Consider the following 20064-nt stretch of genomic DNA (forward strand, 5'->3'; position numbering starts at 1 on the left):
TTCTTCAGGGTAAAGCACTAGAGTGGGCTGAGATAATACTCCAGCACAGAGCTCAAGAGGCTAGGACTGTGGAAGGTTTCTTCCAGTTGTTAACTGCAGGATTTGCTGAAACCTCACCTGTTCCTGTTCCCAGCATTCAGGGTTCTTCAGGTCCCCACCATGGAAGACGCCACTCAGCCTGCTCCTGATCCAGTTCCTGTTCCTGGCTTGAGAGATGCCGCCCATCCTGTTTCAGTTGCTGTTCCCAGGGTGAGAGACGCCACCCATCCTGATCCAGTTCCTGTTCCCGGTGTGAGAGATGCCGCCCGTCCTGTTCCCAGGTCAGTTCCTGTAGCTAAGAATCTGGACCTCCTGGACCTGCTGTTCCTGGTGTAGACTCTGTTCCAGGTGTAGAGGACACTGATCTGCCAGTCCATGTTTCCAGCACAGAGATTGTCACCCTGTCAGTTCCTGTTCATCCAGTGGACGAAGCCACTCTACCTGTCCCCACGCCTTGTGCCACGCCCATCCTTGTGGTTGCTCCTCCAGACTCCCCTATGGCCCTAATAGCTGCTTCTATTGTTTCCTCAGCTCCCGTTTTGCCTCATCCTGTTCCTGTTGTTGTTCATGTTCCTGTCCATAAATCTATGACATGGTTACCATGGTGAAGCTTGTTACGCTACCTTGTGGCATTAGTGTTCCCTTGCCCGTCCCAGTACCTGCACCCATGCCTATTGTCTATTTTGTTCCTGTGCCTGTCTCAGTTGCATTGGAAATACTTACCTCTGGCTCTGCTTCTATTTCTGTCCCCATTCCCATAGCTATACCTCTCCTCTCCTCTCTTGTCTCTGTACCCACCTCCTGTTCGGGCCATGTTACTGGTCCTACTCCTTTACCCATCCTACTTCTGTCCCTCAGTCTGTCCCAACACTGATACCTGTCTGTAGTTTAGCCCCAAGTCTCATATATATCTCTGGTCTTGTCACGTTCCGGGACCACAGTCCTGCCCCATCTCCAGTGCCTGTCTGTAGTCCTGTCCCTGCATCTGTCCCTACTACTTTGTTTACTCCTTGTGTCCCTCAGGTTTCTGTGTCCAGATCAGCTTCCTCAATGTCCTCTGGTTCTGTTTCCTGTCCTGGTTCAGTCCTTCATCTGATTGGGTCTTCTGTGTTTTGTCCAATCCTCAATACATATTGTTTGCCTCATCTTCATGTTCTAGGTCTGTGTCTGGTGTTTGTTCTTTATCATGTGTCATTCCCGGTCCCAGATCCTTGCATCACCCGTGATCCTGTGGCCGTTCCTCGCCTTACTTCGTCTCCATACCGGCTCTATGATACAAACCTGGGCCCTTCTCCTCACCTTGCCTGAGAATCAGCTTCACCTGTTATCCAGTGACCTGCTTTTGTCCATCATGTTGCCCCTGTTGTATTGACTGTGGCCGTTCCTATTTTTCCCTTGTTTCTACCCCTGTGCCCATCTGTGTGTCCATTCTATTTATTATAGAATAAATAAATAAAATGTCTTTCAGAGTTGAATGAAAAGCCTCAAACAGGATAATACTAATACTCCAAAGACACAAAAGCATTTTTGAATACAATACAAAAAATAAAAATCAAATAAATGCAGTAAATGTGTACCTAAAAAATTAAGAACTAACACATAGATTGTAAACCCATAAATTAAGAGAATTCCTGACCTCATACCACAATTCCTGTATCTGCAGACAGACCCACAAACATGGAAAGAATTATAATAACATTTGCACAAATTTGAATTCATCCTATGCCTAGATTCTGTAGCAATAAAAAGCTGGTGAAAAATTTAGAATTGCCTCTCCCAAACTAAGTTACTTGCTGTAATATGAGTGGGCTGTTCACATATAGGTTAACTCCGCAGTCTGATAAATCAGTGGCAGAACCAAACTCCTCTCCCCACAACCTTTTAGTTATAGAATACACATTATTCACACTGGCATTGCAGAACTCAATGTACAACCTTTTCATTACAAATTGTACTTCTTTTGTGGCCTTTAAAGCAGCTCAACGGGAGAGACAGTAAAGCCGTTAGCAGCTTTAACTTTGCTCATACGAAACTTTTGCTTCTGAAGAAATACTTGGGAATATTAAACTTACTTCTGATCTGCTGAAACAAGAGGATATCACCACCCTGCACTATATCACCAACTACCCTTGTACCTTTGAGCTTCTAATCAATAGGCCCAGAGGGGAAAAAGCAAAGGCGCTTCATAAAAGGGGCCTGAATGAGCCCATGAGAGTGGGTGTTATGGTACGCTGGCACTCACCCAGAGGGACACACCCACTGACATACACATACACACACACACACACACACACACAAAATAACCACACCTACCTTGTCCATAATCCGCCGATTATTGATCACCATCACCTGTGCCTTGGTTGTGTTTATTCATTTAAGTCCACAGCTTCCTACATCCAGACGTGCACATTGCTATCAACTACAACGTATATTGATGTCATTGAGCGAGCTAGACTGCGCAAATCCTAGAGTTGAGCTTCATAATGCAGCTGCAGATATTTTATATGAGGCCCGTTTAGTTACTCACAAGAGAATATGGTTAGTATCATATTCTTTGGGATTTAATTATTTGTTGAGGAGACTCGTCCTCCACCAGGAAGCTGCATATTCCATGGCAAGCAACAGCAAGCAAAAAAGAATATCCAACTTTCTTCTCAAGTAATGTTAATGTTTCAAAAAACAAATCAAAAGCATATATTCTCAAATGTGTTTGTCATGTTATGACCCTGCCCCCTCCTCAAACATCTAGGTGTGCGTGTGTTCGTCTGTGTTGCCACGGCCTCTTGTGTCATCCACCTGTTCCGTGTTATGTGTAATCGTCTTGGGTGTATATATGTCTTGTGTCTCATCGTACATGTGTTGGTGTTTGAGATGTGCATAGTGTTTGAGCTTTGTTGTATGTTTTGCCTGTTTGTAAAAATAAAAGTGAGTTTCATCGTGCCTCATCTTTGCATCATGTTTATCCTCGCATTGTCACAGAAAAACCAACCGCAGAAGGATGCCTGGGAAGGGACAGAAGAAAGGGAAGAAGGGAAACAAACGTGCTTCCACAGCTTATGCAGGGAAGCCCCCTGTGTTCTTGGGTACCCTCTGGACTCCCACAATAGGGGAGCATGGCCCAGTTGTGTGTGGTTCAGGTGCGGAAGAAGGGGAGTCACATATAATTACATCATACTACCAGGACTGGTATAACGATTTCCATTCCTCGGAGTAGGATGATGTGGACTCCTACAATACCACTGAGAGTTCTGCAGTGGAGGAGGGACCTGCTGGATGGTTTTGGGGGGGTCCTGGGCAGGACTCCACTGGGTCCTATGAAGACCAGCCTGACCAGAAGACCGGTATGCAGAGGCGGACTCCACTGGGTCCTATTTGGGCCTTGCAGAGGGCTACGTGGAGTATGGAGAGAAAAGGGGGTGCAGTGATGTCACTCTGGAGTTGGACAAGGGGTCCGATCACGAGGAGGACCCATTGATGAAGGTGGAGGAGGTATCTAAGGGGAAACCTTCCCCTCCGAATGATGTCACGAGCTCAAAGGAAGATGAGCCCCCAGAACCCAAGGCTCTGACCGTACCAAGGAGCTCTGGAGCAAGCAAGCAGCCCCAGGTGACTGCCAGAGCACAGGCGCCAACACCTAAGACTACGGGAGGAAAAAAGGCAGCGGCACCAGAGACTGCTCCTCAAATAAGCAACACAGCCGGGACGATCCCCTACGTGCATGTGCCAGGGCCAGGACAGCCAACACAAACCGAGCCAGCAATGAACACTCCCCCCGCAGGCTGTATGGCATCCGACCCAGCCGACAGCTGGGGTTCCCCCACTCTTCCCAGGACTATTTAATATGTGTGGTGTAGTGCCTGTCCCTGTCACCGTGCCTGTCCCCATTACCTTTAATATGCCAATCACTTTGTTCCCTTCTGCGTCTATGTCAATCCACGTTAGTGTTTACGTTCCTGGATCTGTCATCGTACTATTCCCGGTACTTCCCACCACACTCCTACTCACGCTGGCCCATGGCGGACTGCCTGGTCCTCTGGCCTCGCTGTTTGGCATTGGTCTAGGGTTCGCAGCCCGTTAGGCTGGCACGCTGGGAGTCATGCCCTTGAGGGGGAGGGCTCTGTTACGTTATGGCCCCACCCCCTCCTCAAATGTCTAGGTGTGTGTGTGTTCGTCTGTGTTGCCATGCCCTCTTGTATCGTCCACCTATTCCGTGTTATGTGTAATCGTCTTGGGTGTATATATGTCTCCTGTGTCGTAATACGTGTGTTGGTGTTTGAGATGTGCATCGCATTTGAGCTTTGTTGTACATTTTGCATGTTTGTCAAATTAAAAGTGTGTTTCATCATGCCTCGTCCCCGCATCCTGCTTATCTTTGCATCGTCACAATATTACAGGGGACAAGGATGAAAAACAACAGTGTCTTATGAAGGGTTTTGTTGAATAGTGTAAGGAGAACTACCTACAATGCAAATGTCAGTAAGACAAAAGAACTGGTAGTGAACTTTAAAAGGAGCATCTTACCACCACCATCCATCTCTATCAATCGTACGGCGGTAGAACTGGCATACAGAGGTAGAGCTTGTGGACTCTTACAGTGATACACTCTTTAAAAAGAGCCAGCATAGTATTTCTTATTTATGCATGAGTAGAAATGCCTTTTTAGTCTGGTGGAATTGATTGCCTATATTAAATAAATTTGTTTCTAATTACCTCATGCCGGGAAATTGCACTCCCAACCACCGCGGTCAAGTTATCCACACTTTAAACATAATGCTACACTGTAAAAAATGTCTGTGAAATTAACAGTAAAATGCTGTAAAATCATGACATTTAAAAGTGGAAATAGAAACGCAACGAAACTGTCACAGAACGCTCACCTCCCGTGAGGCACGTGGTTTAGCCAGCCACGTGCAGTAGGAGGACTTTCGTTTGTGGCCACGCCTGCACACACCTGTACTTCGTTTTGTCTGTGTGTATTTAAACTCACGTCAGGGTTTGCGGCGTTGTTGGTCATTGAAGACCTAATGTCTAAGTGTAACGTAACGTATTCTTGTGTATCGTGTTTGTTCAAATGTCAAATCGTTTATCTTTTGTAATACGTGTGAGTGCCGCTGTCATTTATGTAATAAATGTTCGTCCCTGTCGAGGAAGTCTGTGCGTCCTGCCCCATGCTCTGCGGCAGTGCGGCACTCGGGCCACTATACGTTACAGAATGACCAACCACCACAGGACGCCTAATCCCTCGGCAAAGAACGGACTTCCTAGCAGGAGGTGCGTGGACACCCTCTGCACTGCCACCTGGATCCCAGGATATTGGGGAGAGGACCGTGATCGCTGTCTGTGTCTTCTCCGGAGGCAGAGTGGAACACCCCCAGGATTGTTAATTTTCAAGGAAGCATATGTTAAAAGAAGAATATTTATTTATAGAATCTACTGACTGCGGTAGCTTAAACTCAAATAAAACCTGTTATACAAAGAGCAATACAACACAGCTAAAATTCTATCCTGACAATGTTGTTTACAAAGAATATGTACAAACGCAATACAATTGTCTTCATATGAAAGGTTAAATCAGGTGATGTGTCTGGGTAGAACTGAGCGGACCTATATTTCACAACATATCAGTAGAATATTAGTAACGCTGTAGTAATAGTTACTAAAAATGTGTTACATGCACTATTTTTTACAACCTCCGTGATTTAAAACAGTTGAGGGTTAAGTTGAAATGTTAACACCAAACTCCATGTGAATTGCTGTCTTGCCAGTGCTAGATTTGATGACACTTTCCTATTTATGTTCACTGTACAAAATAAAAAAACGTGCAGGTGACTGCAGTGAACATGGAGTATGTTGCTAATACTTATACAGATGAATGATTTATTAGGTCAATAAATATTAAGACATTAACAAATGTTATTTTATCTGCCCATCACAGCATAGAAATTGAATGGAATTATAATTCCATTGCTTTTCATTAGTTCTTTATATTTGCATCATATTAATTGTTAATCGGTTGCTAAAGAAAAAATGTTTCTGTTTTCATTACAAAATAATGTCATTTGGTCATAGTTATAGTGCTTTAAGACCATTTTTAAAAGAATGATTTTCAGTGTAAAATTTCCATTCCCGCAAAAATAAAGGCCTGTATTGTTACTTTTTAAAGTATATGAGCTCTGACTCGTCAAATCACGGAGCACTAGAGTTTGTTTCTGACTACTTTATTATTGCAGGAGCAAGCGTTTTGGCGAAGTCGCGAGTGCACCCAAACTGCTCGCTAATGAAGACACGGACAATCTTCAAATCTAGCACTGGCAAGATAGCAATTCACATGGAGTTTGGAGAACTTCTCATTTTTTTAATTCAAAAAGTTTTATTTTAATAACAGTGTGATCATTTTAATTTAGCAAAAATGGCTACATTTACTGGATTTACTGGTTCAAAATTTACGACAGTTTTAAAATGTACAATTTACAGATTCTTCTGTAAAGTTGGTTACTGTATTTTTACAGAATTATTCTGCCACCTACAGCTGCCAGGATTTTTTCGTAACAATAACTTTTTTTTTACAGGTTACGGTATTTTCTTGCTCACAGCAAACTAAACTCCCTAAACAAAAAACACGTTCATATTTCTTGAAGAGCTTTAGTGTAGACAGGCATTTGATGATGATATAGCGTAGCGTACCAACGGAAGAAGGGAAAATTAAAATCCAAAGTACTTTTCGTTTTAGTTTTCTTTAGTGGGTCAAAATGCGAAGACAAACAGCTACAAAAAAAAAAAAAAAAAAAAATCCACAGGTAAATTATCTCAGTGTGTTAAAATATTTGGGTTATCGGTAACATAGCCCATGTCTCGAGCTAGACCCACGCGCGCAGAGTAAATTGAAAGTTTTATGGGACACCCTATACGCCGTTTAATTTTCCAGTTTATACCTGTACCCGCCATCCCCAATCACCCCTCCTTATGGTTTGGGCACAACCAAATCCTAATCCTGTTAGTCTTCAAATAGGTCGATGTTGTTTATTAGAATGGATACAAACATTAAATCAGACCATATACAAAGAGGTGCATGCATTAGATGTTACTTTTATAACATGTGCACACATAATCATCGGTCCAATACTCAGTCGATATGATCATATATAATCACTTCATGATGTCTCACTCGGCGCCAGTTTTTTCTTCTAGCTTCGGCTCCAGATTTGAAACACTGCACTAGTGATAATCCCTGTTTTAGCTGGCAGTCAAGCCTTATGATAAACCTCAGAGAGACATCTAGGAAACCATTTCACAAAGTGCTTATTAAGCGATTTAAATATGGTACTAATTGTGTTTCATGTAATTATACAATATCCAATCAAAGTGTCAGCAACGTGTACTTTCATGCAGCAGAGCACCTTCATTCAATATAGGCCTGCACATATTTAAAAAGTAACCACATTTACACATTTTAAGTTTGTTTTAGTACTGTATGTTTTATGTTTGTTGTATTGCATTATTTGCTCATCAAGTAAACTCTACTTCCTTTACTTGAAATTCAGTAAAAGTATGTGTTTACGCCAAAGCTGTTTAAAAATACGGAAGTCTGCGTTTCTCTCTACTGCGTTTCTCTCTAAAGACCGTTAGTTTGCGGTGAGCAGATGGCAGGGATGCCTTGACCTTGTTCGACTCTGGTCAAAAAAGCGATTTCCGAATCTACTTTACTGGAGACCGAGACAAGACTGAGTCCAAATGTCACTGAGACCGACACCGGACTCGAGTACATCTATATCGAGAACTACAGAATCACAAAATGGAAACAAGCAAGTAGTGTCTTGTTCCGATTTTTCTAATTATGTAGTTCTTGTCACAATTTCCCAAAACACAATTTACACTTCTTTTTTTTTTTTTTTTACTATTTTCTAGCTGTTGTATGTAGCCAGTGTAGCCTGCATTAAAACATTTTTCAAGCATCAGCGAATTTAAGTAATGCAATCTGTCAAAACATTCAATATACAGTTTTACATTTTTGCGAAAAAAATCATGAAAGCGTTCTGCTTATACTACAATTAAAACTGGAACTGCTCCTATTATCTCTGCATATAATTGACCTCTAAATGTCATTACCAGCGTAAATTTGAAAAGAATATCCCTTACCCATGATTTGGAATTCGTGTGGTGTTGTTCTGCAAATGATTTAGCTGGCAGTAGCTTTAGGTAAAGTAAACGCTTTTGAATCAGGAAGTTTAGGCATTAAGACCAATGGGTTTCTAGATCCAGATAGATGCAGTTAGAGAATTTGGCTTTTCAGAACAAAAACTATTGTTTCCATAGATGCGCAGTATAAGGATACATCATATAAGAAGGGCATTTTCTTGTGTCAAAAAATGATGAGCACATGGAATATGGAGAACTTCTCGTTATTTTAATCTGTGTATCTTGTAATGTATATATGTAAAGCAGACTTTCATTCTGAATACCATCTGTACTCTGTGACAAAACAGAGTTCAAGGCTGGAAAGTCTTAACATTAACAACTTGGTAGATGTGACCATCATACATTCTTATTGGGCACCATATCATTCCACTGAAACACAGTGTGTTGTTGAAGTAAGCATGGTCTGTAGTGGAAACCATATTACAAATTCACAAATAGTATATTAGAAAGATATCACAAAACAAAAAAGGGTTTTCATATACATGTACTTGATATCAATGTAATGGCAGTTTTTCTTTTTAGGTGTACAATCATAAGCAATCTTCCATGATTCCAAAAAACAACTGACTTGGGGCAAATGTGGTTACACACCGCCATCAGTGAGGTGTTGCTTGACCTTCCAGACATGACAAAGGATATTCTAGAAGAGACCTTACATTCCCTTGGGCTGGAGACATATGATGATTTTAAGTTTATTGAGGAAACTGATTTGCTGTCAGTATTGAGGCCAGTTCAAGCCCGCAAAGTCCTGGCTGCTTGGAAGCTGAGATGAAAGTCAGAAGTAGTCATAGTAGCTTGCATTCAAGATAAATCTAAAATATAAAAGCATTCACATTGTATTCTATAAATCATTTTCTGTGTATGTGTTTTTTTTGCAGGCCAGACTCCTGAAACCAGTAGCTTTTCTGTTGGTGCCCACCTGCATTCTTGCAGTCACTTCCACCCAGAAGTTCATCCTCAACCTCGTGCAACAGCTGTTACTTTTATAAGGTGTGCACATAATCATCGGTCCAATACTCAGTCGATTTGATCATATATAATCACTTCATGATGTCTCATTTGGCATTAGTCTTTTCGGCTCCAGATTTGAAACATTGCACTAGTGATAATTGCTGTTTTAGCTGGCAGTTAAGCCTTATGATAAACCTCTGAGAAACATAGGAAAACATTTTGCAAAGTGCTTATTAAGATATTTAAATATATTAATAATTGTGTTTAATGTAATTATACAATATCCATTCAAACTGTCAGCAACGTACACTTTCATGCAGCAGTGCATCTTTATCCAATATAGGCCTGCACATATTTAAAAAGTAACCACATTTACACATTCTAAGTTTGTTTTAGTAATGTATGTTTTGTTTGTTGTATTGCATTATTTGCTAATTTAATCAAGCAAACTATACTTCTTGTATGTTAAATTTAGTAAAAGTATGTGTTTACACCAAATCTTTTTTTCTCGCACTGATCTCTGTGGTGCATTTGTAGATTTTGCACAGGAAGTTTGGGCTGGAGGCGAAAGATTTTCCACAGGAAGTTTGGGCTGGCGCCTTCACAGGAAGTAGAGATGCTAATGAGCAAATTTCCCCACTGTGGTTGTGTGATGGTTAGGTCGTTGGTGAGAGGTACTGTGAGAAACTTGAACAAATGTATAGATAATGAACAGAAGAAAAATGTGCTGGAAACATTGCTAAGTCAGCGCTAAGTAATCTGAATAATCTACTTTTTGAACAAACCAACATAGGGCTGCAAAAATAACAGGCTCTACATTATGTTCATCGACTTCCATTAAAAATAAATATTCAGGCCAATCCATAAATTTGTTGGTGAACTGAGGGTGAATCTAAGACCATGTGTCATATGACCCTGAATAAAGTGTGATTCAAAGAACAATACCTTCATTAAGACAGTTATCAAAATGTGTAAGCAATACCTAATCACTCTAATTTTATATAATAATTAATTATAATCCTATAACTGTAACATCACTTTGATCCTCTAGAAGTTTTTAATTTTTTCTCATGGCAGGTTGGGCCAGTGTTCACACAGTTAACTCTGGTTTATATCCAGTAAACTTACTTCATAGCAGGCTTGTTTCACATTGTATGTTGCAGTAGCAACTAAACTATTCTGCGCTCAGGTTTTTTTAAATGAGAAACCAAACTGGAAACTCCAAGTAAACAGAACACAGCTTAAATGTAGTCAATAAATTCATTTATTTCATTATGAGACTGCTGCAAGATTATTCTCACATCAGTGAATTTATTTAAAGATGTTGTTTTTTTTCTTGTGTACAGTTTATATGGTGTAAAGCCTAATCCATTGGCAGAACATTTTGCTAATTTTAAGAAATTCTTAAAATTAGCAAACATTTGTGCCAAAGTCTTCTTCTGCCTTAATTGTTCTAGAAGCTGAAAAAATGATGCAGTCTCTCTCCACATAACCTCACATGATTCAAATTCACTGTTAACAGCAAGGGGCGCTATTCTCACAGTAAATTAAAGGCAAAGGTATTAAATTCTAGGGGAACCAGAAGCAAAATTTGGTAAAACGAAATAAACATTTACCCCCAAAATAACATTTTGAATGAAGTTTTCTGAAAGGCCCAAAATACTATATCTGATTACTTTAATAGTAACCATGATAAAAATGTTGTTTTTGGTTTTTATTTTATAATTGAAATACCTGATTCATATCTGCACTTCATACCAACACCACCAGGCAGCAATAGATGACCGTTCTACCTACAGCAGAAAAACGTCACAGGCCTGGTTTTCAAAAAAGCCTTGCAGCATTAAGATCTTACCTCAACCCACTTAATAGCAGTGAACAGCTGAATAGTTCATATCAAAGTTTGTTAGTCTTTCTGGAATTCAGGGACGGTGTTCCCAGAAAAAGAAATCATGTCACCTCCTGTCACGTCCTGATCTTACATATCATGGGTCAGGTGGTCAGGTGAAACTAAAAAAGCACTCCTGTACCAAAATACTTCATGAAGATCAACAGAAAGCACCAGAGTAACATCCACAACAGCCTTCTGGAGTACGCTATGACACCAAGAAATGACAGTTCCCATTGGGAACCTAATATCAGAGATTCTGCTGCATAGAACAGAAGGAACAAACATGAACACAGACCGCACATGGAATTCTCAACCTTATGTGGAATTCCAGAGCTGGAGTACAGGTCTCAACGGGCTCAACTGGCTGTGGGACTGCAGTTTTAGAGTGAATGAGATCAAAAGCATTTAATTCCTTCATCCAAGAAGTTGATTTTCTTTTCAGAAAGGCATGTGTGATGAATGTGTCAAGTACTGGGACCTGTGGGAAATTCTTTTTTACCCCATCCACATTCATGTTTGACTCTAGTCAGGTGGCCACTGAGCATGACTTTGGTACTTAAGCTACTGTACCTTGGCTGTGTCACGTTATGGCCCTGCCCCCTCCTCAAACGTCTTCGTGTGTATATGTTCATCTTTGTTGCCACGCCCTCTCGTGTCGTCCACCTGTTCTGTATTATGTGTAATCGTCTTGAGTGTATATATGTCTCCTGTGTTGTAATACGTGTTGTTGGTGTTTGAAATGTGCTTCGTGAGATGTATTTATCGTTTGGGTTTGTCATGTGTTTTTGCTTGTGCGTACGAATAAAAGTGTGTTTCTGTCATCGTGCCTCGTCACCGCATCCTGCCTCTCCTCATAACGTCACAGGCTGGCTTAAAGGGGAAAATGAAGGGATATTTCAAGTAAAATGTGTACAATGCAAATCTGTTCCAGAACACATCTTACGAGAATAGTGAAGTCATTTACAATCTACACACACTGAGCCACTCTATCTTTAGACATCATATGGTTTTGTGTAACGCTCTGGAAAATTGAGGTGGTGGACGAGACTCAGGAGCAGTGAACAGGAACGCTGCATGGGCCTGAGTAATGAGGACTGCACAGAAATAACCATCACACAGGTTAATGGCTGCAATCAGAGTTCAGATGCAATCTCACAGATGAAGGAGGAAAATCCAGGACAAAGACACAGATGCCCCGTGTCCGGGCAGGCCAAAGGGCCCAGTGGGTGACTCTGTAGCCGCCTGGTTGTAGAAGAAGAAGGCGCACTGATGGATGAAGGTCTCGATGATTGTCTGGTAGGTCCTTGTGGCTGTCAGCGCATCCACTGTGGTGAAGTCGGGTCGCATCAGAGTTGGCCAGAAAGAGAGAGACAGGTTCTCGCTGGTCATCAGGTTCACTCGGTTCCACTGGCTGACTCTGGGGAATGAAATAAAAGAAAGATGGAGGATAGGAAGTAACAGAAAGAGACAAAATGCTTTATTGAACTCCTGACATGTGGGAGAAGTGGAAAATGGAAGCACCAATGGTCCCAGAGCGTTTGTAGCTAGGAGCCAAAGTTTTAGAGCAAAATAACAAGAGTCAAGAACCAAAGCAGTGACATGCATACTTGCTCAAGTGGCCCATGACGTGCTTAAAGACTTCATAGTTCTCAAGGGGAAATCTCCTCACGATGTCCTTCATGGTCTGCAGCCTCTGCTCCCGCTCATTTATCTCTGCAAAGACAGACATGTTTGAAGTCTTTCTGAGTGCTCTCTGGTTTTACGTGAACTGTATTTATTGGGAGTTATAAGCTTTTGCAAATAAGACACTAACAAAGATTATGAACCTGCCCTTTGGTTAATTTCTGGTATAAAATAAACCATTACTGTGATTCTAATCTTTCAAATAAAACCAATGCCCCCTCATTTACCATTCTTCCTGTTAGTGCTATTTCTGGGTCTGCCATTCTGTGATGCTGTTTCACAGTGAAGAGCTAGACAGGCCTGCACAATGCATCATCGGTTGTGTGTGTACACAACTGATTCGGCTCAGGAGCGTGAGCCCATCATGATTTACATCAGGCATGTCAGAGCAAAAGCTAGCTGCAGCACTTTCAGATATAGGCATTACATCTCTAGGAAACTGTCAAGAGGTGGCCTTCCAGACCCATTCACACTACTCTCAAGACTAAATAACACTGCTGATATGAAAAATCCACAATGAAAGTACCCTGAGAATTTTTAGGCTTAAGAGAATGTAGCGCCAACAATCAAACTGACAAAGTCACATTGGACAACAGTGAATGAAAACTTCCAGCTGCCAGTGAAGACTATACAAATGACTGTACAATGATCATCATCACAGAGAGATGTAGTATAAATCCAAAAGTGTTGGGAAAATTGTACTTAATTATACAGTACCGTGCCAAGTATTCAAACATCTTAAATCCTCATCAGACTTACCTGGATTACAGGCCATTTTTTAAAGTCTTTAACACAAGTGTTGCAAACAGTTTTTTTTAAATGCAAAACCAATATGCTCCTAAAGTAAATTTTCTTGCAATATTATCTTATTCTGTTGGGGTAAGTTTGTACTAACTTGGATCATTTTTGACAGCAATTCATCCGGATATATTTGCCCCAGGAGGCAAATTAAGCTTGGTTGGATTATGCTTGTGGACCACAATTTTCAAGTAGTGTCAAAGATTCTTGCTTGGATCGAGATCTGGCCTTTGATCTGGCCATTATAGGCCTTTATAAACCCTTTTGGCTTCTCCAAGGTTTTTTAGTTTTCTAACAGACTGTCTTGCAGTTTACCTCTGTATTGTGCACCACCCATCCACCCTTACATTTTAATAGCATAGACAGTCGCAATTGAGGAAATCATCATGATGCTGTCCCCCCTGTACTGCACTGCTGGGATGGTATTAGTCGAGGGTTATGATGTGTTAGGTTTGTGCCACACCTAACCTTTTGAAATTTGGTCAAAAAGCTCAATTTTTGATTCATCTAGACACAAAACTGTCACATTATTGTCCCAGCCCCTCCTTAGACGTCTTCGTGTGTGTGTTCGTCTCTGTTGACACGCCCTCCCGTGTCATTCACCTGTTCTGTGTTAGCTGTAATCATCTTGAGTGTATATATGTCTCCTGTGTTTTAATGCATGTTGTTGGTGTTTGAGTTGTGCATAGCGTTTAAGGAAGTCGTAAGTGTCGCATGTTCGTAAGAATAAATTTGTGTGTTATCGTGCTTCGTCCCAGCAACGTGCTTATCCTCAAAACATCACAAAAACTATACTTCACATTTTAGTTGGGTCACTACTGTGAAATCCTTTCCATTTATACAGGTCATCCATGACAATTTTCCTGAAGTTACAAGCATTTGCTAATTGTGACATGACAATCACATTAACCCACATCAAAAAAACAGTTCAGAACCTGTCAGCTTTCTTGAATGAGGAACACTTAGATTCATTTTGAAATTCATCAGCCATGCTTGGGCAAAGATTTGGGTAATTAACCTACACTCATTTCTACTATGAACAGGCTAATTACGCAAAACATGAATAGTGTTTACAGTGCAAAACTGGAAAAAGTCAAAAAGGTCAGGAAAAAACATTGCATTTGACATTCTGATGCTTTTATCCAAAGCAACTTACAATTATGACCGAGTACAACTTGAGGATTAACAGCCTTCCTCAGGGGCCCAAAAGTGGAAACCTGGCAGCAGTCAAGCTCGAACCAGCAACCGTCTGATTACAAGTCACGTACCTAAACCATTGAACTACCACTGCCCCAGTGGGGAACACCCACTCCTAAGTTCCCTTTTTTTGGAAACATCAGTTAGGTGATTTTACAGACAATCTGAACCTACCCTGTTCAAACTGCCTCTGCATGCTTTCCATCTCCACCTTGTTTCCACGCACCCTATATATACCCTCTGTAGTCAAAGCTGAGAAAGGGAGAGAGAGAGAAAGGTTAACATTTAACCATGTGGGCAAGAGGAAACTGAATTTTTCTTTTATATGTGTTCATATTAAACACAATAAAAGCACTAAAGCATAGTTTTTTCTTGATAATCTCGCTTCCCTGTTTTTCTGTTTGCATGCAAAATCATATGTTTTGTACACTGGGCAGACATTATGTAAGATGTTCTTCAGTGGTAGACTGGGGAAAATTGGATCCTATTACACCATTTAGAAATTAACAGTGATGCAGTACTAAAACAAAAAAGCACCTAATAATGCTAACGGATAACTTGTGTTGTTTTATCAAAATTATTGAGAAACAAATTAAAAATGTTTAGTTTTTTTGTATGAGAAAAGAGAGCATTTCTTGAATGTTCTCAAGGAAATCTACATAAAATTAAAAGCTGTGATACGTACTGCTTTCTATGCAATGAGATACACCTGACAGTTACACTCATATACACCCACACACACAGTGAGATGGGTCACTCAGGTCCAGAGACATTCAGATCCTTACTTGCCAAAATAGCACGCCACAAAAAATAAACACTTCCAAACAAGTACTTCTCAGCTCCTCAGCCTCTGCCCTGGGTACATAAAACCTAGCGCAATTTAATTTTGCCTGATCTAAAGCATTCAATTCAGCTAATGCCATAACCTATTATGGTTCAGCAGAGTCCATAATACTGGGTCTGTAACATTGCCTGAACATTGAAAACTACTCAAGTTCTGCCTTGTGCAGAACTTGATCTGAACACTAAGAACTCTACAGTGGCACTTGAGTGCTGTGTCTGAGTGTGTTTGCATGTCCAGTCTCTTATACTAAAGACACCCTTTCACTTGAAAGAAAACAGTGAAATAACATAAGCTGTAATATTACCTGGGGCCTCAGTGAAGCAGATGCATTTGCCAATGAACAGTGGGATGGGTCGGTCAGGCGACACAACATTTACCAAAGGCACCCCAAAGTAATTACTCTCCAGAGGTTTAGAGATTGAGTGGTGGGGCATTAGCCTGGTTTTCTGGAGAGCAAACGTATAAATAGACATTTGGGTTTAGTACATTTGAACCTTAAGCTTAAAAGGTATTTGCAGGGTGGAAGCCTGCTACAGTACAATAAAGAAGTAAAAATAGAGTGTAAAGTAAAGTAACGTAAAGCAGTGTGTAATTAATTTATTTTGCCTGGTCGGCGAAGGCTCTTCAGAATGTTCTTCTTCTTTGGATCATCTATTTGCTCAATAAGTGTTTCTCCCTTCAGTGGTGTTACTTCATCCTCCTTTGTCTTCAGAAGCTGCTGAACTTGCCCCATCGCTTGGAGCGATCCCGGTAAAGCCGAGGCTTCACACCTGCCGCAGAGAACTTGCGCCAATGCTCTAAAAAGCTGCCATCCCCTTTAGCTGTCAGAGCCGTAACCACCTCCATTAGAGTGCATCCTGTTGGAGTTATGGATGGTTATAATCTTACCCTGTGTGCTGTCATGAGGCACAGAGTAGATGTTCTCTTCATGGCTGTGTCTCAGTTTGGTAACGGCATCCATAGGCTCAGCATAGTCAGAAGGATCGTAGACAACATCCCCACCAAGAGGCCAGGTCACATTAGAAGTAAGATACCACCGATGGCTGACTGGATCTGTATAGGGGTTAAAGTTGTGCTTTCTAAGGTCAAATGTGACACTAGGTCTGGGCCTCACTTGTAGAGGGGCTTTGTGGTTCATCTTATTTTCAAAGGTGCTAAGTTCAGAGATGACAGAGAACATGTCAGCTGAATCCAGGTGAGACAGTCTGAATCCACTATGAGAGGTGAATGTACCATCATGGCGGGGATGCTTCCGTGTCCGCTTTAGAGTCTAACAGCATCGTGACAGGACTAGGGGAGCCACAATGAGGTGAATACACATTCTCATTTGTGCTACAGGCCTCTGCAACATTATCCTACATGTGTGTGGCCTCAACAAGAGTTCTCTTCTCCACCACCTCCATTAAGGAGGGTTGTAGGAGGTCTATTCTGTGATGTCCTCCAACGACTCCTCCTGGTCCACAGACCACACTGGCAAAACGGCTCTCAATTTCATGTGCTAGTTCCTCACTCTGGACCAGTAGTTCTCATGCATAATCAGAGTCTGTGAACTCTGCCTGGGTTTCCCCTACAGTTAGCAGCTGGACTGGAATGATATCGGGAACCTCACAGAGGAAGGCACACAACGTTTCCAATGAGGCCTTACGACAAGAAAAGTAAACACCTATATACCCATGTACCAGCCAACTCTCATACATGGTAAAGGAAGCATGATAGGACAGCAGAGACAGTTCTATTGTCTGTCTGTGGCCACTGACTATCTGCTCCAGCAGCACTGATGTACTGCTGCAGTGGGGAGATGTTGGTCTGCAGTGCTGAGGCAGCAAGAATGGTGCGAGAAGTTGATCTATGTCATTGGAATCTCCACACATTAGGCACATGACAATATGCAAGTCTGCCTCTGGACTCTAATCCTGCTGTAAATCTCTGATGCTTGGAGGCAGAGCGGGTGGAAGCAGGGAACTGCTACAGAACACATTTCTCCTAGAGTCCTACAGACCCCTTAAGACCTGGTTTATCTGTCTTTCATTCACATTTCACCCATATCCTGAACCAGGTGAGGCAGGTTCCAAAAAATGACACTGAAGTCTTAGAGCTACCTTCTGGCCCTGGGAGATTAGGGTTTGGGCAGTCTCCCCACCAATGTCACCCAGTGCTTCCACTCCTCTTTTTGTGATTAACAAAAGAGACAGAGGAAGTTGGGCTATATGGTTCTCCCTTCTGTCAAGTGAGGACTCACAACTTCTCAATATTCTCCATAACATAAGGCAAAGGCTCTTTGGAATTGTACAAACACAGGCACCCACGAGGTGTGAAAGTAGTTGTATGGAAGGAGTTGACAGGAAGCCTCACATTGCCCTCAATGGGCCTAAGTACTAGCTCATACATTTTACCATCAAGCACATAGCGGTCATCATTGGTACACAAAGACCGACTCTCATTAGCTAACTCTCTTGCTAAACCATCCTTACCCAAGATAACTAGGTTTATCCTGTCTGCTTTGCTTTTATTTATGTGGGACTTTCCAAAGGAAGGGTAGAGTGTGGGGAAGCACAAGGCTAATGTTTGTTCAATCTTGTTGTCAACACAGTGTGGGCAGCTAGGGCAGGTATCCTTAGTTGGGTGGTAGATGAAATGAATGTGCTTTAGAACTAAAGCATCTCTCTCAGCCTGTAGCTTCTGTAATGCCTTGAAGTGTTGCTCATCCCCCAGTACTTCTGGAATTGCTCCCATCTTTTCTTTACTTGGCTCGGCATCTACTTCAAGTTCATAATACAGCTCAGAATACTCCAACAGAAGTTCCTGGAAATCCTCCTTTGCCCTGTCAATGATCACCTTCTAGTGCCTGTTATACATGTCCAAGTATTCTGGCTCCTCTAGGCACTGGTATAAATCTTTGTTCATTATGAAACTGTGTGCTTCTTTCCAATGCTTACCAGGGGTGACAAAAGGATGCTAGTTTCATCTTGAACTCATGATGCATTTCGGCACGCCGGCACTCGTTCCGCAAATGTTCAAGGTGTGCATCAAAGATGATATCTGCTACAATCATGTCCAGCACATCAAAGGGCATTCGTTCATTTTCCATATTGTCAAGATGCAGGGTGTCCTCCCATGGTGCATCCTCCAGTACCACAAACCAATGGTCAAAGTCCTCTTTGGACTCAAGCACCTTCTGTACCCCAGCCCAGACCATGTATCCTTTATGACATCTTTCAATGTGCTCCCGTTTCAGGCGATGAATATGCTGCTGGAAAAGCTTTTTTAGCTTGGCTGTACCTTCTAAAAAGACATATTCCTTGTATTCTGGTGATGCCTGCATGTACCAGCTAATATTGGGCCAGGTCTCACTGTGATTCTTTACCATATGGTTCACCAACCATTCATAGCAGTCCTTGGAAGAGGCAATTAGTTGACTTTGATGCTTCAGGGTCTCAAAGTAAGGTATTATCTTAGCTTTGCCTCTTCCCTTATCAATCAGCTAAATCAAGCTAAGAAAAGCTAAGTCCACATTGACATTAGATCAAGCTGATGTTTCAACAAACTGCAAGTTCTTCTTAGTTCTATTGCAGCTTTAAATTAAGTCAAATCAAGACCACATAAAGCCATAGTAGATGAGGCTTGAAATATTCACAGATTTAAAAACAAGTGCCATTTATTTGTTATCTCACTGAACTTTATTAGCCTGATATTTTATTATCTCAACCACAGCAAGTTTGTTAGGAAGTAGTAAGTCTTTACCAAACATGATAAATGAGTGTCAGCTTGATGAACTTCACATTTATTGGCACTGTCATCACGATACATTCCATGTAGTACTGGACCACTCTGCTACATGAGGTTACATCGTGTGTAGTGGCTTTAATGGCAAAAGTAGTGTTGAGCCATTAACTTTAGGAATTTAGAGAAGGAAAATGCTTTATTTGTTTGGTTATACTTTTTCTTCTCCAGCTCACTTTCTGTCAGGTTTCTGCTGCTTTTTCTCTTTTCCCTATCCATGAACTTCATTTATATCAGGCAGCCGCCCACCTCCAACAGTGTACCTGATTACAAATCCCAATTTCCCAAGCACATACTCACATGATCCTCAATACCGAACCATTGAATTCACGTGTCGCTCATTATGTGTATCTATTTAATATCATATTTTTCACTCAAGGTGAAATATTGTCTTGGGCATAACAAGTGGTTTCCCTATTCTTCTAGATGCTCCTCGACCAGGCAAACAAAACCAGAAAGACAACAGGATAGGGCAAACAAAGTCAATTGTAACAGGAAAAGAAACATTTCCATGCTACCTTTGATTTTGTCTACCATATCTTGTTACCTTTCTGTTTTCCACCTGGACTGATTTTTCACTGTTTTTTGGATATCGTCAAATTAGCCTAGTTGTTATCATGTGACCTGCTCAAACTAATCTGGCTGTGGTTACAGGTGGTGCGCTGCTGCAAAGCACTGCTGTGCT

At 41.5% G+C, this 20064-nt stretch overlaps 1 pseudogene; it reads right to left on the reverse strand.

Moving 5' to 3' along the window:
* Nucleotides 1-12229: 12229 nt before the first annotated feature.
* LOC118240082 (rho GTPase-activating protein 35-like) lies at nucleotides 12230-18981 on the reverse strand (annotated as a pseudogene).
* Nucleotides 18982-20064: the final 1083 nt, after the last annotated feature.

The sequence above is a fragment of the Electrophorus electricus genome, chromosome 8 (assembly GCF_041902795.1).
Source record: "Electrophorus electricus isolate QZ-2024a chromosome 8, ASM4190279v1, whole genome shotgun sequence".
Taxonomy (NCBI): Eukaryota; Metazoa; Chordata; class Actinopteri; order Gymnotiformes; family Gymnotidae; genus Electrophorus; species Electrophorus electricus.